The sequence below is a fragment of the Erpetoichthys calabaricus genome, chromosome 5 (assembly GCF_900747795.2).
Source record: "Erpetoichthys calabaricus chromosome 5, fErpCal1.3, whole genome shotgun sequence".
NCBI lineage: Eukaryota > Metazoa > Chordata > Cladistia > Polypteriformes > Polypteridae > Erpetoichthys > Erpetoichthys calabaricus.
This window is the reverse complement of record NC_041398.2, coordinates 233,630,864-233,657,792: the sequence shown is the minus strand read 5'-3', so window position 1 is coordinate 233,657,792 and position 26,929 is coordinate 233,630,864. Positions and strand designations below refer to the sequence as shown.

The 26,929-nt window shown below is 39.4% G+C and overlaps 1 long non-coding RNA gene across 1 annotated transcript; it reads left to right on the top strand.

Annotated features, from left to right (window-relative positions):
• The first annotated feature begins 1,480 nt into the window (after positions 1-1,480).
• On the top strand, positions 1,481-20,996 carry LOC127527937 (uncharacterized). The gene is made up of 2 exons (XR_007935122.1): positions 1,481-1,624; positions 20,884-20,996. It is a non-coding gene; the product is annotated as an uncharacterized LOC127527937 (long non-coding RNA).
• Positions 20,997-26,929: the final 5,933 nt, after the last annotated feature.

The following is a 26,929-nucleotide window of genomic DNA, read 5'->3' as shown; positions in this document are numbered from 1 at the left end:
AGATGCTCAGAATAATTTTTGTGTGTATTATATCACACATTATATTATTTGTTCAAGTTTTGCTTCTAGTATTGAATTTAGTATTTTAGTCTGGTTTACTGCGGTGGGTTGGCACCCTGCCCAGGATTGTTTCCTGCCTTGTGCCCTGTGTTGGCTGGGATTGGCTCCAGCAGACCCCCGTGACCCTGTGTTCGGATTCAGCGGGTTGGAAAATGGATGGATGGATGGATGGATAGTCTGGTTTATTGTCTTTTATTCTATTTAATACTTTCTATATCCTGTATCTGTTTCAGTGTTCTATCTATTCTATCTATTCTATATATAAAAAGATTAGCAAAATCGTTTCACATTTTCATGGTAATTTTTCCTCTAAACCATATGTCGCATAGTATACATCTATCTGTCATTAATTTTTTCACCTTCTTTAGGAGAAGGTAGTGTGGTAATAATAAATAATAATAATAATTCATTACATTTATATAGCGCTTTTCTCAGTACTCAAAGCGCTATCCACACAGGGAGGAACCGGGAAGCGAACCCACAATCTCCCACGGTCTCCTTACTGCAAAGCAGCAGCACTACCACTGCGCCACCTGTGAGGAGTTAAGGCTTTGGACTTCAAACCCTGAGGTTGTTGGTTCAAAACCCACTACTGACACCATGTGATCATGAGCAAGTCACTTGACCTGCCTGTGCTCCAATTGGAAAACCAAAAGTAATGTAAATAATTGTATCATAAGTGTTGTAAGTCGATTTCGACATAGGTGTCAAACAAATAAGTAAATGTAATACAGCGATACTCTCATGTCAATACAACCAATTTAACGTGCATACGTCAAACAAAATACCTTATATACATCCACTCCCCTAAGAACAGTAGCAGTTCAAGTGAGTGTTAGAAGTCGAGAAGTAAAGCCTATGTAATGACACACGCTTACAAATTGTAAAACTGCATAAATATTCAATTGGCAGCAAAGTCATGACTGGTGATCATGCAGGAGAAGTCATGTTCCCTCCACGTATTAAGTTAGATACTGGCGATACTTCAGCTAAGCAGACTACCATTCATCTTGCATCAACGATAGTTTCCCATGGCTTTAGCATTTGCTGTAACTATAACTAAATCTCAAGGTCAGACTTTTGACCGTGTTGGAATATACCTGGAGACTAATAGTGAGCAAAGTGAGCCATCGAGGTGGGGTTGGGCCCCTCTAGTGCACATAGAATTTGTATCCAATGTTACATATACCCTGCTGTTTTTTCTGAGAATCTGTGAAGCACCTTGAGAACTACACAAATAAAATGTATTACTATTATTATTATCATTATTATTCTTTTGTAAAATGTTAATGCTAATATTACTGCTAATGCTAAGAATACATGTGTTTCTGAATGAGAGGGAGGTCAGTGGAATGATGAGCATGCAAGGAGTAGAGTTGGTGAAGGTGGATGAGTTTAAATCAGTACAGAATATTGGGGATTGTGGAAGAGAGGTGAAAAAGAGAGTGCAGGCAGGGTGGAATGGATGGAGAAGAGTGTCAGGAGTGATTTGTGACAGATGGGTATCAGTAAGAGTGAAAGGGAAGGTCTACAGGACGGTAGTGAGACCAGCTACGTTATATGGGTTGGAGACGGTGGCACTGACCAGAAAGCAGAAGAAAGAGCTGGAGGTGGCAGAGATAAAGATGCTAAGATTTGCATTGGGTGTGACGAGGATGGACAGGATTAGAAATGAGGACATTAGAGGGTCAGCTCAAGTTGGACGCTTGGGAGACAAAGTCAGAGAGGCGAGATTGCGTTGGTTCGGACATGTAATAGTAATTTTATGAAGACTATTCCATTCCACCCTTCACATAATACTCAATTGTATTCATAATCATAATAGTCTTTATATATAATATGCTACTGTGGCTGTTCGTTTGTCTGTCCAAGATTTTAAATCACCTGTAGCTCACAAACCGTTTGACCTATTGACCTGAAATTTGGTACACATATCCTACGTGAAGTCTACTATCTGCTTTCTGGGTGATGATTGACCTCCAAGGTTATTCCTCTTCTTAGTTTTATTTTATTTTATTGTAGAATCAACTCTCGGCAGCAGCCAGCAGGGCGGTCATGAGACACATGCATACGGGCACCATTCACATTCCTACCACCTTCGCCGTCACTTCCTCTACCTCTTCATATCTTAAATCATTCTTGAGGCAGATTGAAGAATTAAGTGCCAGCTTAAGTGAAAAATTAAAGAAAATGCATCAAGTAATTGCAACACAAACACTGACTTAATCAGTTTTAATGAGAAAAGATGCTGATGAAAGAAAAGAAGAAGCGGGCTGCTAGGGTGGAGAGAGGAAGAGCCGCTCAAGAAGCAGCAAGCCCATCAACCTCTGAGCAAACGAATGCTAAACGTACAGAGAAAGAGGATGAAAACTAGGAAGTTTGCATGCTCATCAAGTCAAGTGTATTCACTGCACGTTATCATGCAGTGTGCCATTACTGGTTATTAATATTATTTATTACATATTTATTATTCTACTAATGATTTGTGAATGTGCAAAGTTATATATTGTCATTGTCCTTTTATATTTATGTCAAGTTATAGACATAGGAGTTGAGCAACTTAGCATTTCACTGCATATTGTACTGTATGTTGTTATACGCATGCACATGGGAGATACACGAGAAACGAGTTAAGTCATAGTATTTCATTGACACTGCCTCAGCATGACGTACGATATAACTCATATCTCAGTATACGACCACCACAGACGCAGACAGCTTGTTGCTGAGCTTTGCTGCCAAATCTGAGTTATCTACAATAGTGCTGCCATCTAGTGGATATCTATAGAAGCTTTTCCTGCCTGCCCTGTGGGTGTCCATGCATCCACCATAGCACAAAAAGGGAGAAAAATCGAGGGAGCAAATAGCCCATGTTAAGTATTTTTTTGTTTTAAGATGGATATTTTGATGATAATAACATTGATCAAGAAAGTGATAGGGCGGCACGGTGGCGCAGTGGGTAGCGCTGCTGCCTCGCAGTTGGGACACCTGGGGACCTGGGTTCACTTCCCGGGTCCTCCCTGCGTGGAGTTTGCATGTTCTCCCCGTGTCTGCGTGGGTTTCCACCGGGCGCTCCGGTTTCCTCCCACAGTCCAAAGACATGCAGGTTAGGTGGATTGGCGATTCTAAATTGGCCCTAGTGTGTGCTTGGTGTGTGGGTGTGTTTGTGTGTGTCCTGCAGTGGGTTGGCACCCTGCCCAGGATTGGTTCCTGCCTTGTGCCCTGTGTTGGCTGGGATTGGCTCCAGCAGACCCCCGTGACCCTGTGTTCGGATTCAGCGGGTTGGAAAATGGATGGATGGATGGATGGATGGAAGAAAGTGATAATCAATTGGATAATCAATGTTAAAAGTGGAACTTCATCAGAGCTTTCTCAGCTCACAACCTGCCTTAGTGAAATTAAAACCTGGATGGAGCAGAACTCTTTAAAGTTAAATTGCAATAAAACTGAACTCCTGCAAATTGGGACTAAAATGCAACTTAATAAAATGAGCTCCTTCCCAGTCCATCTTGGCGGTGATCTCATCAGACCTGCCTCTGCTGTAAAAAATCTTGGTGTCATTTTTGATTCCTCCCTCTCTTATTCCGCCCACATAAATCACATTAAGAAACTTTCTTACTTTCACCTCTGTAACTTATCCCGTGTTCGCTCCTTCCTCTCCTTTTCTAACGCTGAGAAACTTGTCCATGCTTTTATCACATCCCGCATCGATTATTGTAATTACCTACTGGCAGGTGCCCCTTCTAATCTTATATCACAGCTCCAGCTTATTCAAAACTCAGCTGCAAGAGTCCTTACTCAAACCAGCAGCAGCGAGCACATCACACCCATCCTGCTCCGTCTCCACTGGCTCCCTGTGTCTTACAGAATCGAATATAAAATCCTACTAATAACCTACAAAGCCTTAAATAACCTCGCGCCAAACTACATCAGTGACCTTCTCCATCACTATGTGCCTGCCCGCCCACTAAGGTCCTCTGATTCTGGCAATCTTGTTGTGCCCCTCACTAATCTACACTCCATGGGTGACAGGGCCTTCAGCTGTATAGCACCCAGACTCTGGAATGACCTACCAAAATTAATCAGGTCAGCTGACTCCATGAATTCTTTTAAAAAAACAACTCAAAACTCATCTGTTCAGGAAGGCTTTTAGCTCTACTTGACTTTATTACCCTTCTCTCAGTTTACTTCTCTGTCAAGATGCTAATGTAACCTGTGTGTGTGTGCGAGACCATCAATTATCTTGTCTGTTTCTTTTTTTTCAGAATTCACTGTCTTAATCTTCTTTATTTATTTATCTGGTTTGTACAATGCTATATACTGTATACGCTGCCATTCTTTATTATATTCTGTAAGTGCCTTGAGCATGGGAAAGGCGCTATATAAATAAAATGTATTATTATTATTATATTATTATTATTCTGAGCCTGTACTCTTCGTGGTGCCATGCCTCAAGGACTCTCATTCATTGGAGACTTTCAGTCGTGTTGCTGGTGAAAATAAAGCAAAGAACAGTTTCTTAACATTTTTGACAGTTATTGTTGATAATAAAACCATTGCTTTCTAATACATTTCTTTACATTATTTTATGAATTTTAACAAAGTTCATTATTTATTATATACTGCTCAAAAAAATGAAAGGAACACTTTTTAATCGGAGTATAGCATCAAGTCAATGAAACCTCTGCGCTATTGATATGGTCAGTTAAGTTGCAGAAGGGGTTGTTAATCAGTTTCTGCTGCTTTGGTGTTAATGAAATTAACAACAGAGGGGCAACAATGAGACGACCCCCAAAACAGGAATGGTGTAACAGGTGGAGGCCACTGACATTTTTCCCTCCTCATCTGTTCTTTCATTAGTTTTGCATTTGGCTACGGTCAGTGTCACTACTGGTAGCATGAGGCGATACCTGTACCCTACAGAGTTTGGTTGTACAGGTAGTCCATCTTCTCCAGGATGGCTCATTAATATGTGCCATTGCCAGATGGTTTGCTGTGTCTTCCAGCACAGTCTCAAGGGCATGGAGGAGATTCCAGGTGACAGGCAGTTACTCTAGGAGAGTTAGACAGTGTCCCTCATAGAAGGTCCTTAACCGATCAGCAGGACCAACCGGTATCTGCTCACTTTGGGCAAGGAGAAACAGGATGAGCACTGGCAGAGCCGACAAAATGATCTCCAGCAGCCAGGCCACTGGTGTGAATGTCTCTGACCAAACAATCAGAAACAGACTTCATGAGGGTGGCCTGAGGGCCCGACATCCTCTAGTGGGCACCATGGAGCTCGATTGGCATTTGCCATAGAATACCAGAATTGGCAGGTCCACCAATGGCACCCTGTGCTTTTCACAGATGAGCGCAGGTTCACCCTGAGCACATGTGACAGATGTGAAAGGGTCTGGAGAAGCCATGGGGAACGTTATGCTGCCTGTAACATTGTTCAGCATGACCGGTTTTGTGATGGGTCAGTGATGGTCTGGGGAGGCATATCCATGGAGGGACCAACAGACCTCTACAGGCTAGACAACGGCACCTTGACTGCCATTAGGTATCGGGATGAAATCCTTGGACCCATTGTCAGACCCTGTGCTAGTGCAGTGGCTCATGGGTTCCTCCTGGTACACAACAATGTACTGCATCATTAGGCAAGAGTATGTAGGCAGTTCCTGGAGGATGAAGGAATGGATATCATTGACTGGCCCCCACGCTCACTCGCCTGACCTCAATCCAATAGAACACCTCTGAGACATTATGTTTTGGTCCATCCGACACTATCAGGTTGCACCTCAAACTGTCTGGGAGCTCAGTGATGCCCTGGGTCTAGATCTGGGAGGAGATCCCCAAGGACACCATCCGTTGTCTCATTAGGAGCATAAGTGGGGGGCATACAAACTACTGAGTACGATTTGGAGTTGCTGCAATGAAATTTCGGCAAAATGGACGAGCCTGCCTGCAGCATCATTTCTTCACGTTGATTTTCTGGGTGTCTTTGAATTCAGCCCTCTGTAGGTTGATCATTTTCATTTCTATCAAATGATGTGCCATCTTTTTGTTCCTAACACATTACCATATCACTCCATATCAATAGAGATATCCAGCAGGATTTTTTTCCCATTGAGATTGGATGTGTTTTCAAAGTGTTCCTTTAATTTTTTGGAGTAGTTTATATGTATAGACCTATACTGTAGAATCCCAGTAGTAAAGTATCCAGCAATCAATATAATAAGGGCTCTTGTGATGTTACCTACCTGCCTATCCATGGGTTGGCACTGTGTGCTAATGCCTTTGCAGAATAGAAGACTGACAGCCACTCTACCACTGACGTCACGTCGTCTCCCTGCCCACTTGGAGCCTCCCCTTCCTATTGAGTGACTATATAACTTGGGAACCATCCATCTTGTTCTCAGTTCTGTTCTGAACTCACATCTGGAAAGATGTCTCGGCAAATTATTGCATGCTGCATTGTTGTGTTCCTGAAGATTATACGGGGTCACCAAGGGTTGGTGACCCAACTCTTTGACTTTGTTGTGTCTCCTTTTTTAAAATATATAATTTGTATGTATCAAATAAAGTCTGATTTGGTTTGAAGCACCACCTCAAAAACTCATATCTGGAAAAAAGACATAAAAAGAAGCTAATTTTTTAAAAATGCAGAATTATAACATATGCAGTCCTCTTTGCATCACAGTTATTTGTATATTATTCAGACATGCATTACCCTTTGAAATATTGCATATAAATTTCCCGGACACCGTCATCAGCTCACTTTTATTAATTTCAAGAGGAACCCCTTTTGATCACTACATTCAAAGCTTCTCATACTAAAGGTGTTATTATCATACTATAATTACATATTCAATTCTGAACAATTTTTAATCATTATAGTCATTACAGAGGTTTTATTTTGGCATATTCCTACCAAAACACTTTTGTGGTAAAAACGTAAGACATACATGCTTGATTCCCCTCTGAAGCGCAAGCCCAAAGAGCCCAATTACTTGATCTCGTATTCATGTATTCATTTATATGTTACTGATATAATTCACTGCTTAATTCCTTTTTCCTCATCCATGCAAAGCAACCATTTTCACAGATGTAAGACTGAATGATTATCTTATGAAAAATGCATTCTTATTAAAGATGTGGGTAATTTTCACAGCAGGCCTCATAGTCCTACATCTCTGATCATTGTTTAAGTAATTAAGTATCATTTCCTGTTCAGTTGTTTCAGTTAGGTCATATCCGTGGTGAATTAAAATAAATCTCTAGAAATTGCATTGTAATATTATTTTGATTATTTTTATTACTATTATTCGTATTCTTCTTATTATTGTTCTTGTTAATACGTCTGAAACATTCTGACATCTCTTGGCCTTGTATCAATTGTTAATGTTGTTCTATTGCATTATTGCTCATAAAACAGTTTTTTTTTTTCAATTATTATTATTCATTTTTTTTAATGTTAATGCTGAAATGAAGGACAAACGTTTACCCAAGGTTACAACACGAATGAGTTTTCAGTGTCATAACAACAATTAGCTATACTTTTCTGATGTCTGATAATTGTATTTTCTTATTAGAATATGCACTTCATATAAATGCTGTTTTTCTGATCCCTGCTTTTTGTGTTGTGAACCACCAGAAGAGAGGAAGCTGGAGGGATGGAGAATGGCTTTGGAAGATAAAGGTCTGAAGATAAATAGGTTTTTAAAAAGAAGGCCAAGAGAAGAGACCACCACAGGGGAGGAGCAGTTTGGTTTTATGCCAAGGAGAGGAACAACTGATGCAGTCTTTGCATTTAGAACCTTATAGAGAAGCATTGAGAAAAACAGAAAGGATTGCATGTGGTGTTTATTGATTTGAAGAAGACATATAAAGAAGTCTGAAGGTGAAAGAGAGATAAAGGAGGACTTGTGAGGATTGTACAGGAGATGCATGAGGGAGTGAAAAGCAATGTTGGGGTAATAGAGAAGATCCCAGGTCGAGTAGGTCTGCACTAATAATCTTCTTGAAGGCCTTCCCTCTTTGATCTGGTCATGGAGGGATTGACTTGTGAGATGAAAGATCAATTCCCCTTGTGCAGGCTTTTTGCTGATGACATTGTGTTGTGTAGCACTATAAAGGAGGAAGTGAAGAGGAATTTAGAAGCATGAAGAAGGGATTTGAAAGATAGGGAATTAAAGATATATAGGAATAAAACCAAATAAATAAGGTTCAGTGATGATCACAATTCAGAAGTTAGTCTGCTGTTAGAGCTACTAAAAAAGAGTGGATAAATTTAAATATCTAGGATCAGTGGTAGCCCAAGATGGAAAATTAGATGCAGAGATAACCCAGAGAGTGCATTGTGGATGGGACAATTGGGAGACGGTGCCAGGAGTATTGTGTGATCAAAGAATAAAGGTGAAGGTAAAAGTTAGATTTTTAAGAAAGTGGTAAGATTAGCCATGATGGATGGAGTTGAGACATGTTGGGCAGTAAAGGGAGCACAGGAGAAGATGGATGTGGCAGAAATGAGAATGTTGAGATGGATGTTTGGAGTTACATAAAAGGACAGATCAAGAAATGAGACAAAAGTATGGCAAAGTAGGATGAATTGGTATGGACATGGTATGGACATGTGATAAGAAGAAACAATGAATATACAGTATGCTCAAAAGAATGATGGGAATGGAAGTCCAGGGGAAGAGAAAGTGAGGGACGCCAAAGCGGAGGTGGATGGATATAATAAAAAATCTGAAGGAAAAGGTCTTCACTGGCGAAGAGATGCAGGACCAAACTGTATGGAGAAGGATGATCAAGCACATCAACCCCAAACAGAAGTGGGAAAAGATGAAGAGGAAACAGAATAAGAAAAGGTTCAGAAGGAATGGATAACTTGGTGGCATTTTATCCCTGAGACATGCATTACCCTGTATGTAAGTATGTTTTATTACAAATATGTTTTTATGTTTAATAACTTTGCAGAAATTATTAAAATCCTGTTTTCACTCTGTCATTCTGGGGTATTGAGTGTTGTTAGTTGTGAGGAAAAAAATGAATTTAAATGATTTTAGCACAAGGCTGCAACATAAGAAAATGTGTAAAAAGTGAAGGGGTCTGAATACTTTCTGAGGCACTGTACAGTAGTTATTTTCTTGTCTACAGTAATACATTTAATGTTTTTTATATAGTGTTGTTTACAGTTTACAGATTAATAGATCCTAACAGTGTAATTATGCTTGTTCAGTACTTACCTCACAGGTGGTGCAGTGGTAGTGCTGCTGCTTTGCAGTAAGGAGACTGTGGAAGATTGTGGGTTCGGTTTCTCCCTGTGTGGATAGCGCTTTGAGTACTGAGAAAAGCGCTATATAAATGTAATGCATTATTATTATTATTATTATTACTGTGTAACACACTGTAGTTAATGTAAAGAGTGGCCATCTTTGTGCTAATACAGTTCTTGCTGTATGTTGGTTGGTTGTACTTTAGAGCAGGGACTTTTAACATAGCAGCAGCAGTAAGTGACTATCAGTGCACTTTTGCAGTGTTATCTTTGTATCTCTTATTATAGGATATGTTTGGTATTTGCCCATTGGAAATTTTTAGCACTCAAAGGTTGATCTTTAATGGCTTGTGAGACTGCACAGAGATTCTCATTTATGTTTCATATAAGAATCAACTTTGTCACAGATTTATCTCCTAAAATTCCTTAGGAGAAATAGCTTTAGACAAAAAGGTGACACGAGATATAACTGAGGTTAAAGGAGACAAAGTTGAGAATTTCGTTTGATAAACATGCTATATATTGTGAGAAATATTTCTAATCTTGTTTTAATCTCTTTCAAGACTTTATATTTTTTTCATTGGACTGATGTCTTTATCTAAGGTAACTTACAACATCTGAGATACAATCAGTTACCTTTCTTTTGTTTTTCCATTTGCAGCACAGGCAGATGACGGGACTTACTCAGGATCACACAGGTGTCAGTGGTGGGATTTGAATCCACAACCTCAGGATTTTAAAATCCATAGTCTTAACCACTATACCATACTGCCTGCCTTTTTTTCCCAGAATACTCAAGTATGAGCTAATTGGTGAACACCAATACAAATTAGAGCAACTAATAGTATTATTCAGAAGCAAGGACTATAGCTTTGTAATCATACTAAAGTGTTTCATTCCTAGCATACATGCATTTCACCATCTTTTACTGAGCACACAATGCAAATACTTTGAAATTGAAAAAAAAGAAATGTCAAGACTCTACTGGAAAATCTCAGCCCATTTTGTGACTTTGAAATTCCACTGAAATTGAAAAGGAGACCCTTGTGAAAATATCAGGGTAACGTATTCAGAAAAAAAAAACTGAGAAGCAGGAGACAAAAAAAAAATGTCTCCATCATATTTCGTTCTGATTTCATTGCTGTCTAGGAGAAACCAAAAAGATATTAACGCAATCTCTTTTTTGATTTCTTATTCCTACGAGTTCAATTAAATCATAGGATTATTCTGAAGTATTGCATCAAGGTTGCATCGTTTCTTCCAGCTATAATCTTGTTACAATCTTGGATGCATTTCTGTATCAAGCAAATAAGAGCTATTATCTGATGTCACATTTTCATGCATTGTTAGGTCTGCTGTGTCTGTCAGCATGTCATTGCGGATTGCCCAGTCTATTCTATGCCATCTTTTCTTTTCCACTTGTGAAAACTACCAGAGACACGTTAAAGTATATTTATGTCAATTTACCTCAATATAAAAGTGAGGTCAGCCTGCCCAAAAATGTTGGAGGCACTCGCTTTTGCGCTTGTACTGCACATCCGTCTCTCTTTGCAAGAACCAACAGCAGTCGGAGTGAATGTTCCCCGATATCAGTTTTCCATCACCTTTATATCTTGATGAAATCTTTCCCCGTGCTCATCTCTGACATGGCTCTTGGAAACATAAGCAGACCACTATTGGAAGATCTAAGGTTACAGTCTGGAATTCAAAGGGACAGGAACCTCCAACATATAGGAAGGAGCAAGATTATTTAAAAAAACTGTCTTTAATTAGTTACGTTAGTGAATTAAAGGAGTGGATGGATGAGAACTACTTGTCTTTAAACACCGATAAAACAGAGATGTTAATTGTTGGAGGGAATGACACTGATCATAACAATATTTTGTCATCATTTAACTCAGTTGGAATCACCATTAATTTTACTGAATCAGCCCGCAATCTAGGAGTTATCTTTGACTCTAGCATGTCATTTAAAGCGCATATTACAAAGTTGTCCAAAACATTTTTCTTCCATCTTAAAAATGTTAGGAAATATAGGTGCTTTCTAAATAAACAGGATTCTGAGAAATTAATTCATGCATTTATCTTTAGTAGGATTGACTACTGCAATGCGGTGTTCACTGTATGTTCAAACTGTTCTTTATACAGCCTCCAGTTAATCCAAAATGCTGCTGCAAGAATTATTACAAGAACAAGCAAATACGAACACATAACTCCAGTTCTTAAATCCTTACACTGGCTCCTGGTTAAGTTTAGGGCAGTTTTCAAAATCCTCCTTTTATCATATAAAGCATTAAATGGCCAAGGTCTGGCTTATTTGTCTGAACTTGTCATGACTTACAAAACAGAGCGCACATTAAGATCTCAAGATGCTGGTCTGCTTATGATTCCAAGAATTAATAAAATAACAATGGGAGGTCGAGCTTTTAGTTACAGGGCCCCTAAACTGTGGACTGGTCTGCCTGCTACTATAAGAGATGCCCTTTCGGTCTCAACTTTTAAATCCCGGCTGAAGACTCACTACTTCAGTTTAGCATATCCTGACTAGAGCTGCTGATTAACTATACTATACTATACTATCTCTGTTATTAGTCATTAGCACTAAAACATAAGTAACATGACAGTTCTAATTTATTACTAACCCTCACCTATTCTGTTTCTCTTCTCAGTACTCAAATGTGGCACTTGGTGCCACTGCCCACCTGCCAAGTTGTTTTGCCTGCCTAAGGTAAAGTCATCCTTGATGGAGGATCACAGGAATTGTGGGGTTGAGGGTCCTTTCATTGGATTGGCTGGCCCAGCGCTGTTTCACCTGTGGAATGGCCAAATGGGGGAGGCAGCTTGATGGCTGAGGTCTCCAGAACTCTAAACAAATCCAAATCATATTATGTGATATCATCTACTGTTAAATTCTGCTCCATACTTATAAAATTTTTATTTTTATACTGTATTGAAGATTACTTGTATTCTGTTCTTTGAATTGTATTGTATTGTATTGACCCCCTTTTTTGACACCCACTGCACGCCCAACCTACCTAGAAAGGGGTCTTTCTTTGAACTGCCTTTCCCAAGGTTTCTTCCATTTTTTCCTCCAAGAGTTTTTTTGGGACATTTTTCTTGTCTTCTTAGAGAGTCAAGGCTGGGGGGCTGTCAAGAGGCAGGGCCTGATAAAGCCCATTGCGGCATTTCTTGTGTGATTTTGGGCTATACAATAAATAAATTGTATTGTATTGTATTGTATTTAAAGCTTTATATACGCCGAGAGTGGCAGCCTTTTCAGCAGCTCCGTGTATAATTTAATATTTTTGCTGCTGGAATATGTGAATTTCCCCCTGGGATTAATAAAGTATCTATCTATCTATCTATCTATCTATCTATCTATCTATCTATCTATCTATCTATCTATCTATCTATCTATCTATCTATCTATCTATCTATCTATCTATCTATCTATACCAATAGCTGAATACCCGTGCTTCGCTACAGGATAGCAACAGGAAAAATGGGCTCTAAAATATACATAGGTCGTGGGTCTGGACATTTCGGAGAGGTACTGAGGCTTGGTGCGGTAGGGGTTGCCGGTCTGTGTCATGATGTACAGCTTGAACCTCCGTCAGTTATTAGAGACGTGGCTAACAATGGTCAGCCCACATCTGAGAGGCGGTGGCGTGCACAAGGTAGGCCAGCGAGGAGAACAAGCACGCGCCATCACCACTCATCCGCACCACACGGTGAGGGACCATTACTTCGTAAATATAAATCCTTCATTTCTCAGTCATATTTTTACAGATTTATTTAAAGAGGTATAAACTTAGAAGAATTTGTGAAGAAAGTATGAAAAATAAAATAAAAAATATGAAAATCAAAATCCTCAAAAAAAAATAAATTTGCTTTAATATACCTTGGAATAACCTAACTAAATTATTTTAAAAAGATAAATAAATGACAAGTTATAAACCCTTTGTGGAAACTCGAAAATATCAAAACAAAACTTGTACTCTTCTGAAAAATGAAAATATGTTTAATGTACTTTAAAGAAATTTATTCTAGAAAGAAATGGAGTGCAAAAAATTATAAGAACTTTCGCGCTTGGACCACGAAATTTTTAATTTAATTTTAATTTTATGGGCCAAGGGTAACCTACATTCCAAATTTCAAGTCCCAGATCCTCATGGTTCGGGAGATTTCGTGATGAGTGAGTCAGTGGTATTTGGCTTTTATATATATATAGATTAGTAGTATTTCAAAGTGAATTCTAAAAGACACGAGCAACCAGTATAAAGGCACTAAAACTCATAAGATGTGCTTAGATTCTTCTAGTTTTCTTATTAAGTTTCCTGCTGCTGCACTTTAAATTAATTGCAACCAATTGATGTCTTACTTAGGTAGTCCAGTTAGGAGTGCGTTATAGTAATCTAGTTGAATAAAAACAAAACTGTCAAATAATTTCTCAGTATCTTGCAATGTTATAAGAGAACTCAATTTTGCAATGATCCTCAAATGAAGAAATGCAGTCTTTGTAATCTTTATATTGTGCAATTTAAAGTGTAGGTCAGAATCCTTGACTACACCTCAATCTTTTTACTTCCACCTTGATTTTTAATGCTCTGACAAATAACTTCCTTTCTGAGACCCTGCTTATATCAGTTTTACAAATGACTAAAATTTCCATTTATTTCCTTATTTAGCTTGAGAAAGATTCTACTCACTCATTTAGATATACAGGCATTGGCTGAAAAAGCCCAGTGTATCAGGAGCATCATGTGGTATAGATAAGTAAAGCTATGTGTCAACTTCAGAACTGTGGGAGTTCACCTTGTGTTTTCAGATAGTCCCTTAAACCCCTCACGTAGACTTTTCACACTTCTGCCATCCAAGAGAAGATACTGCAGCATCAGAGCTAGATCTGCCAGGCTGCAGGAGAGTTTTTACCCCCAAGCTGTTAGACTCCTTAACACCAGGCTGCCCCCTGGGATCTTCCACACGGCCTCAACCACCTCGAAAAACAGAACTTTTACACATGAAAGCCACTGTCCTGCAAAGATGAGTGTGCAGGTAGAAAAGAACTGAAAATCTCATACTGACCTTTAAGAGTTTTGACATTCTTGTTATCCTTCTGCTGTGAAACATTCTGACCTCTCATTGTTTACACATTTCTTAAACAACTATTATCAGGCACTGATAATTTCTGTATTATCTATATCTATTATTTATTTATTATATTACATATCTGTTGACTAAATTTATATATCGATTGCAAATACCATACATTGCATCAATGTTCATATTGCTAACTACACCTCAATATTGCTGCTACTTCTTTGTCTTGTCTTGTTTGTGTTTTAATTTTAAATTTAAATTTTAATTCTATTTTTAATCGATTATTTGCACATCATGTTGTTACACTGTGGACCCTGAACTTCGCAATTTCGTCTATCTGTATACTTGTATATGGTTGAGATGACAATAAAGTTCACTTTAACTTTGACTTAATGGGAGCCTGTAGATTGAAAATAACAGCAGGCCCAGAATAGATCCTCGCGGTTCACCATATAGAATATCATGGACCTTCAAACTACAATCATCAAAACTAACAAAGAATTTTCTAGCTGTTAAATAATCCTGAAACCAGTTTAAGACACCACCAGAGAGATCCACCCATTGTCTAAAGCAATTTATAAAAAAAAAAAAAAACTATAGTCCGTGGTGACAAATGTTGCACTTTTTCTGCCAGTTCCAAATCTTTAACAATAGATGGAATAAAATCAATCAATAAATAATTTCCCAAAAGGTAAAACAATCATTTAAAAACGGGCTCTGTAAAAACACACTAAGGGAAGGTTGGAGCCCTTGGTGTTTATAATGTTCTAATGAAAGACGAGACAAGAACAGGCCATTCAGCCCTACAAAGCTCACCAATCCTATCCACTTAATGTGTCCAGTTTTAAAGGTCCCTAAGGTCCTGCTGTCTACCACACTACTTGGTCATTTATTCCATGTGTCTCTGGTTCTCTGTGTAAAGAAAAACTTCCTAATGTTTGTGTGAATTTTACCAGTTTCTAACTGTGTTCCCATGTTCTTGGTGAACTCATTTTAAAGTCACCATTTTAATCCACTGTAAGAATTCCCTTCAGAATTTTAAACTCTTCACGCATGTCTCCTCTCAATCCCCTTTTACTTAAACTGAACCGTCTCAGCTCTTTTAATCTTTCCCCTGTAGCTCTGAGTCAGCCTAGTTGCTCTTTTCTGGACCTTTTCTAGTGCTGTTATGTTGTTTTGTAGCCTGGAGATATAAACTGCACACAGTACTCCAGATGAGGCCTCACTAGTGCGTTATAAAGTTTCAGCAGAACCTCCTTGTAGCTATGGAAGCTGAACTCAATTGGCACCCCAGCATTTCCATGATCACCTCCATCGTTGCTTTAGTGATCTTAGCCCCACATCTCTCTCTGTCTCCCTCTTTCCACACCTTCCACTCACTCAGTGGAACAGTCCCTAGTCAAACCAGTGCCATGAGCTCATCAAAATCATCAGCATTTGCTCTTTTTGGTTCTTTACTTTTCACCCCTATTTACTAACTCTAAACTTACGCTCAGCAGGTGTTACCTGATTGTTGTAGTCCAGCAATCATTAATTAATGCCAGCACATGCGCACCCCCACACCAATACAAGCTAAAAGTGGGATGTGACGTCACCAAAAAGAATTACCAATTAAAACCATTAACATCCCTCCTGCATTGTTGTACTAACACAATATACGTTGCCACAGACCCCTTAATGCATTTTACCAAAAGGACTCACTGATTGTGCAACTGGTTGGAACAAATAATCTTCAGCCACAGCAGCCTTTTAAACCAACTGACCTGGGATGTAGCCGATAAAATTACCTTAGGGACGTTGATTAGTTCAACATTGTTCACTTAATCTAATTCTTGAATTTGTTTTCATAACAAAGTTTTCTTTTTATGTTATTTGTTCTTCAAATGCTTAAATGTTCCACTTCTTGAATTGCAATTTTCATTCTAGAAAATGTTTGTCCCTGTACTCCTGGGATTTTCTTTCAAGCTCTTTCTTGTCTGTTAGTAAACTCTTCAAACTTTATTTCTTACTGTGAGGCTTGTTGTGTTACTTAATGTTATTTGACCTGGCATTGCTGCTTCTCTGAATACAAATATCTCACATGCATTTTTCCATTACTTGAGAGCAGAGGTATTGATCGGGCCTTCATCATGGAGAAATCATTCTTTTCTTTTTTGTTTTCTTTTAACCTGGTCAACTTTTACAAATTTGGAGAGGACATAAAAGTAGAAACAGAGCTCAGACAATGAAAAAGTAATCTTACAGCAGGCCCTGTGACCACTAGAAAGAGATTGGCAATCCAAAATTTTGAAACCATGAATAATTTTCTTTATGTGTTGGATATGTTTACTTTTTCACAGTTCTCAGTTATTTAAGCTCAAGACTTTTAAATACTCATGCATTTCAATAATGTCTCTGCTCAGATCGAATCCTGCTTAAGGTAACTGTACTGGGCTCCCTTGGTACACTGGTAAAAATAAGGGAACCATCAACTCAACCAGAGCTTTAACTGATTATTTATCCATCCATCCGTTATCCAACCCATTATATCCTAACTACAGGGTCACAGGGGTCTGCTGGAGCCAATCCCAGCCAACACGGGACGCAAGGCAGGAAGCAAACCCCAGGCAGGGCACCAGTCCACCACAGACTGATTTTTTAATACAAAGAAAATCCCTGATATTTTCTTAGACAGTGGTCTGTGAACAGCTGGCTGTTCAATGTTCCCATTGTCTTTTATATGTTCCTGGGGTAAGAGGATCAGAAAACTACTACACTGTAATTTTTTTAACCTCCTTGGGTTGGGTGGGTTTCCTGGCACAGCTGGACTTCCTCCTAGAAACGTTCAGACTGACGTGCAGCCAGGTCCTTCATGAAAGGAGAGCAGAACAGGCTCCGAGGCTTCTAGAATTTACACTTCCCTCTTTGCAGTGATATCTCCTGTGCTCCCAGCTCCTTTGACACAAAGAGTCGGAGCAAACAATGACATCACCTTTTTGACAACTTCACTGTTTATTACAAATACAATCATGCATTCTCAAGATGGTTTAACCTAAATTAAAGGCAGGTTCAAGAGCCTATCTTGGCAGTTATGGGTAAAAAGCTGGGTGTTACATGGGACTAGTTTATAGTCACAAATTCACCTGACCTTCTTTGGGGATGTGGAATGAAAACCCTAGCTGGCAACAGTCTCTCTAGTCTCTTGACCAGGTGTGGTAATGGGAGCTCGATGCAATCGGTTTTCACCACACTTACCGATTTAGAAAACATCATCTAAGTCCACTCCAAGATTGTGTTTTTTTTTCTTTGACTGTCTCTTCTACTTTTTGCCTGGAATGTTGACTTGGAGAAGATGTCTTATCTTTTGGCATGACCATACCACTTAAGCTTCCTTATCTTTACTATTGTGAATAGGTCTTCATAGCAGTGACGTGCGGTGAGGTTCATGGCTGGTGACTCCTTCAGAGTCAGATTTACAAATATATGAACCCAAAAGTGTAGTTTATTGACTATTCAATTGGCAGCATGCACATTGACTACTGGTTATGTTTCATATCTCATCAGCATTCTTTACACACACATAGGTAAGGTACATATTTGGATAAGAAAGAACATCACATGAATAGCAGCGAGAGAGAGCGGAGAGAGTGCATCAGTACAAATGAAAATATAGAGTGGTCTATATAAACAGATTTCAATTTTGACCTTAATTGGAATATTTAGTTATTTTTAAAAGCGTTTAATTCTGATGCTTAATCAAATTTAATTCAGACTGTTCACCAAAAGGATAACAAGAAAAACAAAAGAATATTTTACTTTATTTAGTTGTCCCTTAGTTTGCAGTAAACCTTGTAGCTCCAGTATTGGTCTTGCATTATTTATCACCTCCTGTTTTGACTGAAAGTCCAGTTTTGAGAAATTTTTAACCTTAGATACTGTACATAATCTTCCATTTTGGAAGTCAGCTGGAACAAAAAATAAAAATAAACGGACCGCTGCAGTGCACTTGACTTTCTGATATCGCTAACTTATTGGCGCTAGTGGCCTCTGCGTAGAAGAACAGCAGCATTAAGCACTTCTTGGGCTCACATCTGCCCCCTTCAGGGTGGCACGGTACTGTCTGCCTCACCTTGTGCCATTTTAACTGCAGTTATATGTTCGATCAGCAAGACTAAATATGTCACTCACATTCATTAAAGATATTAGCCAGACTGTGGAAAGTCTGCAAACATTATATTGGCGACATACAGACACAGAGCAACAGGCATGAGCCAATTACATGCATCAACCCAGTGTGTGAGGGAGAGCGCAGTCAGAGGTGAGGTGAGGCTTGTCGGTGCTGCACATCACGTTTCTCCCCTGTATTTAATCAGGAAATCCACAGATTTGGTGATTTTGACTATTAAAATGATCAAAATTATTGGAATCATACAGTAAACAAATTTATAGCACAGACCAGTGGACACATTTATTTTATGTTATCATTATTAGTTTTTTTTACTTTTCATGATTTCATGCCTCTCTTGACCTCACGTTTCTGCTTCATAGTTCCCTGATTGTTGTTGGATGACGGATCCGATCTTTGGTTCACAGTTGAATTACAAAACCACCAGAACAGTTGTGTAGCATCTACATCACTTGAATTTTTCATTGCACTTCTGCTGTCAAGGTCCAGGATTCTCATGCATATGCTAAGATTGAAATGAGTAATCTCAACTTGACCTTAAGACTGATCCATTTGTCTCTCCAGATTGGCTTCAGTTTGTCCAGGGCGGCTATTGTCTGCGTAGCCCATAATATGACTGATGACAGAACCCATGGCAAACGATCGGTCTCCAACTCATGCTCATGTATAGCAGTAGATCCTCTGGTCACGAACGTTTCCGAACATGTATAAATCGGGTTACAATCAAAAAGTTTGCCAAAATTTTGCATCTGTTCACGACAACATGCTCTGGTGGCGAACAAAAACACTGGCGGGCAGTTTCCCTACGCACGTTCCAATGATTTCCCATTCTCTGTTTCCTATTTTCTTTTGTTTGTGTATACAGGGCCTAACAAAGCAGCTATGTTGCAAAAGGAGTTGTAATGTTAACCAAGCGGAGGCATCAAGTGCTGGAAGAGGTGGAAAAACTGTTGCTAGTGTGGTTGAACAAGAAGAAACTTACAGGGGATAGCGTAAGCGAGGCAATCATATGCGGGAAAGCCAGGAAGATTCATGGTGATTTGCTGAAAAAAAATCCTTCTTTGAGTGGCGAAGGTGAAGAATTTAAAGCCAGTAGAGGATGGTTTGAAAAGTTTTGCAAGAGAAGTGGCATTTCATTTTTTTTCCCTGTGCTTAAAACTCATAAAAAAGTGTTTACAGCGAGCGATTCGTAAGGGTGTAGCACAAACTTACAATGTTAGTTTTCTCTGTTGTTCAAGGTTTTCTCAGCATTATTCAATGTTTTTACATTTAGTTTACTATTACACTGTGCATTCTATGGTATAATTAACTATTTTTGTGCTTAAAAAAATATATATATTTACATACTGGAACGGATTAATTGTATTTACATACAATCTTATGGAGAAATTACGTTCGGGTTGCAACCAAAATTGGGTCACGTCCAGAGTTTTTGAATAAATTACGGTCGTGACCAGAGGTACCACTGTACTTGTCTTTCTACTACTAAATATGGTGACCAAGTATCCGGGGAATGGAATGGCTCTTTGAGGGACAGCCAGGGTCTGTAATAGTATTGATGCCTTGCGGGGTAGTTATGACAGGATTTCAACAGGGTCTCCTACCCTATTCCAAACTCCAGAATTTGTATTTGGTCCTGCCCCTTCTTAAAACCCCCTTCCTGGCCATAAAGCTGGTGAACTTTCAGTCAGGAGGAGAGTAGATAAGACCATGAGAGAGGAGCAGAGATCTCGGAGGCAAGAAAGATAAAAGCAGCACTGCAGATGCTGGAATACTTTTGTTTGAATTTTCTCCTTATTGTATACCTTTATCTCCAAGACCTTTTATTCTCCTGAATCCCTATACATTTTCTATTCTTTAGATATTGGTCTCCTTGGCATTTCTTGGACTGAGTCTGCGAAAGTTCTTTTTTCAACTGCTGATTAAACTTGCTTTTATTTTAAACAATGTTTTCAATAAGCACAGTGCTTAAACTCTTCATGAATGAATAAATAAATAATCCATAAAAATGAGGTGAAAGGAGGAGGTTAAAAATTTCAATAGATAATTCCATTAAAATGAGGTTAAAATTCAGAGGCATTTCTCTTAAAACAGTCACAGGGTTCTGTTCTTCCTTCTAAAATTCACCATCTCCTCTGCTTATCCCATTAGGACTCTGCAGCGAGAGGAGACACCTGACGACAAGTTGACTGCATTTGTTCTGATGGGATAAGCAGAGGAAACGCCTGGCAACAGATTCAGTCAACCTCTTAATCCCAGGTTTGGGTTCTCACTGCCAGTCCCTCTGCATCTGCAGGATAACAACAACAACAACAATAACATTTATTTCTATAGCACATTTTCATACAAAAAGTAGCTCAAAGTGCTTTACATAATGAAGAATAGAAAAATAAAAGACAAAATACAAAACTAAGATTAGGCAACATTAGTTAACATAGAAAGGAGTAAAGTCTGATGGCCAGGGTGGACAGAAAAAACAAAAAAAAACTCCAGACGGCTGGAGAAAAAAATAAAATCTGTAGGGGTTCCAGGCCATGAGACCACCCAGTCCCCTCTGGGCATTCTACCTAACATAAATGAAATAGTCCTCTTTGTATTTAGGGTTCTCACGGAGTCATTTGATGGTGATGGTCATACAGACTTCTGGCTTTTAATCCATCCATCATTGTTGGAACATCATGGTGCTTTGGGTAGATGGTGGTGGCGCAAGCCACCACCAAAAGGACACCAGAAAAGGAAACAGAAGAGAGAGTAGGGGTTAGTACAGATTTTGAATGAATAGTTATTATAATGAATTGGATATACAGAGTATCTGGATTAAATTACAGTGAAGTTATGAGAAGGCCATGTTAAAATGATGTGTTTTCAGCAGTTTTTTAAAGTGCTCCACTGTATTAGCCTGGAGAATTCCTACTGGCAGACTATTCCAGATTTTAGGTGCATAACAGCAGAAGGCCGCCTCACCACTTCTTTTAAGTTTTGCTCTTGGAATTCTAAGGAGACACTTGGTTGAGGATCTGAGGTTGCGATTTGGAATATAAGACGTCAGACATTCCGATATATAAGATGGAGCGAGATTATTTAAGGCTTTATAAACCATAAGCAGAATTTTAAAGTCAATTCTGAAAGACACAGGTAACCAGTGTAGTGACATCAAAACTGGAGAAATGTGTTCGGATTTTCTTTTCCTGGTAAGGATTCTAGCAGCTGCATTCTGAACTAATTGCAAACGATTTATGTCTTTTTTGGGTAGTCCTGAGAAGAGTGCGTTACAGTAATCTTGCCGACTGAAAACAAACACGTGAACTAATTTCTCTGCATCTTTCGATGATATAAGAGGTCTAACTTTTGTTATGTTTCTTAAGTGAAAAAATGCTGTCCTAGTGATCTGATTAATATGCGATTTAAAACTCAGATTACAGTCAACGGTTACCCCTAAGCTCCATTTTGACTTTTAATCCTAATGCATCAAGTTTATTTCTAATAGCCTCATTGTATCCATTATTGCCAATCACTAAGATTTTGGTTTTCTCTTTATTTAATTTGAGAAAGTTACTATTCATCCATTCTGAGATACAGGTTAGACATTGTGTTAGTGAATCAAGAGAATGGGGGTCATCAGGTTCTATTGATAAATACAGCCGTGTGTCATCAGCATAGCTGATAGGATACCCCACTGAACCCTACTTGTGTCTCCCTCAGCCAGTCCTTTGGCATCTTAAGAGCTGCATGTAATTCTAAGAACTGCCTCTTCTTCAGCCCCTCCATCTTGAGTGCAAGACTCCCACTCATTCCCCTTCAGGCATACTCCCAACCACCTGCCTCCAATCCATACTGTACAGGCTCCTCACCATTCTACCTCTTTTTAATAGTCTTTTAACACTTGTCTTCTTCTTCTTTCAGTCTCTATCACTATTTCTTTTCCTCTCTTTCTTTTACTTCTTTCCCTGGCTCCATATGCAAGATCATTTTTCTACCTGTGCATGAGTTAAGCGCAACAGGTCATCAACTTGCTACCTCTGAACTCCCTGTGACCAAACAGCAGAGTGCTGCACCCACAGGCCCAAGCCTTGCCACACCGCTTTCAATTATCTATTTATTTAAGGCACCGTGGCCAAGAATCCCGCTATATCAGGGTTTTACTGCTGTTATCCATAAATCTTATCTCTCATCTCCTTCTCTCTCTCTTCCATTTTTTAAGTTATCTAGGAATATTCAGGCCAAGTTTTTCAGTGTTTTAATCTGCAATCTTTTTCTGTACAACGCTGCCTTAGTTTTGATGAGGGGGAGTCAAGGCCTTTAATGACCTCTTGGGCACAGCCATCAGCAGTGTGTCTGTTTGTGTAGGGAGTGTCAACCTTGTCGAGAGATTTACTTACCTTGGCAGTGACATTCATGTCTCTGGTGATTCTTCCTATGAAGTCAGTAGACGGATTGGAAGAGCATAGGGAGTCATGAGGTCACTGGAAAGGGGTGTGTGGCACTCCAATTATCTATGCAAAGGGATGAAGGTCCAAGTCTTTTGAGTCCTGGTGCTTCCTCTCTTGCTATATGGTTGCGAGACATGGACGCTATCCAGTGAAGTGAGACAAAGATTGGACTCCTTTGGTACTGTGTCACTCAGGAAAATCCTTGAGTTCTGTTGGTTTGACTTTGTGTCAAATGAGTGGTTGCTCTTGGAGTCCCGAATGAGGCACATTACCTGCATTGTGAGGGAGCATTAGTTATGGCACTACAGCCATGTGGTGCTTTTCCCCGAGGGTGATCCAGCTCATAAGATCCTCATTGTTGGGGACCTGAGTGGCTGGACCAGGCCAAGGGGTCGCCCACGTAACACCTGGCTGCGGCACATAGAGGGTCATTTCCAGAGGGTGGGACTAGACCACGTGTCTGCCTGGGGGGTTGCCAAACGGGATCCCGAGTTGTTTCATTGTGTAGTGGATGCTGCAACGCACTGTATCAGTGCATGCTCCCCAACTTGACTTGACTTGGAGTCAAGCTAAAGTTAGAAAATGGGATTTATTAGAACGAACCGTAAGAAAACTGATGATGTCATTTCTCAATGTCGTCTCCACCCTTCTTAATGCACTTGCACTACCTGCCTAGATGTGCCTGGATTCCGGGAGAATACAAGGTTTTGTCTTGTCTGGGCAACCACTCGTGCACCCGAGTTATTGTCGAACACTACATGCCGAGGGTTGTACTCCAGTCACTAGTACAAGTTACTGTGACTTGCTCAAGACCAATGTAAAGCCAGCTATTCGATCCAAGTAGTGGGGACTGCTGTCTCAAAGAATCCTTTTGCTGCAAGACAATGTCACACTGCTCAGAACACTAAGGATGGTATGGAGAAACTGAAGTTTGAGGTATTGCCACACCCTCCTTATTCGCCAGATTTGGCACTGTGTGATTTCCATCTTTTTGGACCACTAAAAAAACATCTGGGTGGTTGTTGATTCGAGACAGACAAGTGGTGGTGAGGACAAGACAAAACCTTTTATTCTGCTGGAATCCAGGCAAATGGTGCAAGTGCATTGAGAAGGGTTGAAACGACATTGAGAAATGACATGATCAGTTTTATTAAGGTTCATTTCATTTTCTGATAAATCCCATTTTTTAACTTTAGCTTGACTTCCTCTCATAGAATCTGTTTTTCTGCTGTGCTGTTGCCTGAGGGAAGGCACATTTTTGCCCCCTCCTTATAACACTACTGGGCATGAGTTGATACATTTAATCCACGTATGTACAATACGTTAATTACGATACATGGTTCATAACATAATGCATCAACAGTACATCCTCAGTGCAACAGAAAAAATGTGAAAAGGGCAGAGTGGTTCTCTGAGGCTCTGCACTGGTATCTGGACGGTTCAAATCTCGTTACTGCCAGAAAGGATCCTACTCCATTGGGCCCTTAAGCAAGACCCTTAACCTGAAAATTGATCCAGGGGCACGGTACAATGGCTGACCCTGCACTCTGACCCCCAAAGATAATGTGAAAAGACAATTTCCCCTCTGGGATTAATGAAATGTATTAAATTGAAAGGAATTTGGTTAATATCAATACAATGCAGAAAGCAGACATTAAAATCAACATAAATGTATACATTTTTTGCTGTTTCTGTTTATTCCAAATATATATTCTTATTTAGTTTTGCAATTGCAAAACTGAACCCAAAACAAAGCTCTGCTGTTTTATTCATCCTGCACGCTTCTTTAAATATCCTGGCAGTTTCAAAACTCCATCCTATGAGCTAAAAGGGCCTACCCTTACTACTGTAGCTAAATACCCACAATGCAAATTTTAGAGATATTTGACAGACACTGTATCTCTAACACCTTAATAGCATTCTAGAAATTAATACAATTTTACAAAATGACAATAAATATATACTGTGGCCGGTAGGGGCCTCTCCAGCTCCCCCAACACCCGACACAGTCCAGCACAAACAAGGCTTTTATTTGGGAAACTCTTCCCTGAAGCTTTTTCCACAGCAATGAAGCACAGCACAGCACACACCAATACTTTGTCTTCTTCTTCTGTCTTTCTCTCATCCTCTCTGCTGCAACTCCTCCTGGCAAGCTTCGTCCTCCTTCCTCCCAACTCTGGCTTCCCGAGTTGAGGTAGGCAGGCTTCTTTTATGTAACACCTGAGAGTACTTCCAGTGTCCCGTAAGCGTGGTCCGGAAGCACTTCCAGATGAGGTGGGAGCCTAACAAAGTAGGGCACCCCAGTCCCAGCAGTACCCTCTGGTGGCACCCACGAAACCCAACAGGGTACAGTGATGATCTGGTTATGTCTCTATTATATTAAAAATGTTTTCCGTCATGTCCATATTATTCAGCCTCCACACCACTCGTCCAATCATTGCTCCTACTGCACACATCCTCTCTCCGTCCAGACAAAGAGAATCGTCCAATAAAAGAAAAAGTGAAAAATATACCCGAACAATATGTGAACAGAAATGTAAAAAAGCAACTTTTAACTTTTAACTTGAACTTTTACCTTTTTTACTTTTATTTTTTACTGCGTTTTATTATTCATTGATATTTAAAGTAGACAGCTGAAGTTAAATACTCAAGTAAATGATTTTCTATCTATGATAACTAAGGACAAAACCGTCTATCTCCCGCGCCCTGCATAATCTTCTGTATATCACCTCTTTAAATACAATCGCTTTCTGTAATAGAGGAGCACCCTGACGCCCTTTCAGCTGCACAGCTGCAAGATAGCGGGCTCTTAACGCCTGCCACCAGGGGTTGGTTAGCAAAGCAAGCAGGGGGCAGAGCTTCCTAGTTTTTCAAAATAAAACATCCTGCAGACTCTGTCAATAAAATGCAAATAAAAATAGAAAGTTTTTTATTCTTTCTGTACAGCCTGCTACCAAATGATCAAAGTGCCCAGTACCAGTCCACTGCATGGTGGTTGGGGACCACTGTTATATACTACAGTAGGATCTCAAAATGTACTGGTACAAGTGAAGTTGTGATGTCCTAGCATAACAGCAAGGCAGTTTTTTTGCTTTTCCCCTACACTGCCCTGACCAGAGTGTCGCTAGAGTTGAACACCTCCTCACCTCACCACACACACTGGCCTTGAGTTCAGATAATTTGATTGTCTGTAACTTGAACGTCGATGTTGATTCACGTAATCCTCTAATGTTAGATTTTCTCATGCTTATTGGCTACATTAAACTCAGTTTACTCTTTTTGGATTTCCTTATTTCTCTGGAAATTGTCAAAGCTGATATCTATTCCGCTGACCTTTTAAAAGCTCTGCTTTTTAAATGCATCTAGATGAGGTTCATTTTACTTTTTTTGGGAGGGCGCACACATGGACACAGCTCTGTGACTCTTAAAGACAGTGTGAATGGAGAACGATTCCTCTTCTTATACATTATGCACATATTCTGTTGATACCACTATATACAGTACATAATCCATTTCCAGTGATCTACTATATACATAATGCATTTTCAGCAAGCTATGCTTCATTGAAGAGCCTACTCTATAAATAGAAAGAAAAAATAAAGTGGAAAAAATGTTTTGGAGCTGAGTGAAGCCTCTTTATTACCTTACTAGCAATGCAGAGCTTTATTTTGCACATAAATTGATTTTGCAAGTAAAACTTATTCTGTATTCATGCTGCTACAAAGAGAGCACAAAGATGTAATCCACTTGTTATTCTGTGTATTATAGATCTTATTTTTATCCTGGCACATTAGATATTTAAAAATAAACTATTATTTGCCATTATCTATGTTATCAGTACTTTTAGATATGTGAATGGTGAAAGGAGGTAGAGTAAGCAAGCAAAGACAGTAGGGACAGATAGATAGATAG